Source organism: Apodemus sylvaticus, chromosome 8 (assembly GCF_947179515.1).
Source record: "Apodemus sylvaticus chromosome 8, mApoSyl1.1, whole genome shotgun sequence".
Taxonomy (NCBI): Eukaryota; Metazoa; Chordata; class Mammalia; order Rodentia; family Muridae; genus Apodemus; species Apodemus sylvaticus.
In genome coordinates this window covers 59,304,514-59,306,050 of record NC_067479.1, presented here as the reverse complement: position 1 = coordinate 59,306,050, position 1,537 = coordinate 59,304,514, and positions in this window count along the sequence as shown.

Sequence of the window (1,537 nt, the reverse complement as noted above, 5' to 3'; positions counted from 1 at the left end):
CCACACAAGTAGGCAAAGCATTTCTTTAGCCATCATGATGTGAGTTTGAACTGTGGAGGCTCTTGGCATTCCTTTGTGCATAGGAAGCTCCTAGTCTGAAAGCTTTTCACACTTGTCAGTCATGAGTGGATGCAAACATGTGGTTGATTTATGAAATATTTGATTGAAGAACACAGTTCCATATTCACTCCTGTGTGCCATAATAAAATATTGAAAAAAATCTAAATTCAGTGTGCAGTCTTTTTTAAAAAACACTACTCGAGTCAAACTTGAGTCACTGGCCAGTCGTTTTTCCCTTGGCTCCACACAAGCACAGGCTGCGACTCAAAGTTTTTGTCCCCTGTCTCAGTGGCTCTCCTCCCCAGTTACATGGCCCATAGTATAATTACAAGAAATAACTTTTCATCCATATTTTATTTCGAGTGGGAAAGTAAGACTAGCCAAGATTATCTTGAAGAAGAACAAAACACACACTCCTTCATGACATTATACCCTTGATTTTTTTTCTCTTTCCCAATCTCATTGATTTCTTGAATCCACGGGCACCTCCCTATGTACTCTGACACTGCCCCAAGGACTTCATCAGTGTGTATTGGGGCCCCTGCAGTCAGCCCCTTCTTCTTGGGTCTTGAACTCTGACTAGGGCAGTGTGGGAATGTTGAAAGGTCTGTGACACTGAAGACATGACAAACACATGGTTATAGAAAATCTGGGGTCAGGTGGACTGTGTGTTCTGATGGGGCCACAGTTACTATCTCCACAACTCAGAACCTCATCGTCTGGGAATGCCAGAGCTTGGACCAGGGGAAGAAGGCTTTGGCAATTCTGAATCTGAGCCATATGGGGAAAGGCCTTACCATTTGCTCATGGATTTGGTCCTTGTCATGGCTGTGTCCATGTCAACAATACACATTCACACGGGGCTGCTTCTGTTCCCTACATAATAGGCTAATCATTGGGAAAGCTAAGTTCAATCAGGGCACCACCTCCCTCTTGACTAAACTCTTTTGTAGCTTTCTATCATTTGCATATAAAACTCAGAATCTCTAATGTCATCTACACAGCTTGTTGTTGTGTAAGTTTCCTCTGAGAATGAAACATTGCATCTTCAAGGAAACTCTTTAAGCAGGAAGATAACTTAAAATAGATTCAGGAAGTCCCTGCAACTGATTAGATTTACTAGGTCCCCTCCTTACCAGAGCAAGTAATAAAAGCTGAGAGCCGTCCTCAGATGGAAGAGAGCTGGGCTAGAAAGAAGACTCTAAGCAGAGACAAGCTGCAAGGAAGACTCTCAAACAGGCAAAGCTGCAAAGACAGACCACGCCAGCTTCCCGGAAGAGGCAGAATCTAGCTGAGTTTCCTGGAAGAGGTTTAGATCAATCGAGGCACCTGGAAAGGATGCTCTCTAACCTACCGAGCTGCTGCAGGCTGTGCAGCGTGCTGTAGGATCTCGGCTTTGTGACCTGTTTGTTACCTGTGCTGGGGTGGGCTTTGGTGATTCACATGTCTTTGAGTCATTTCTGCTCCTGTAAGTAAC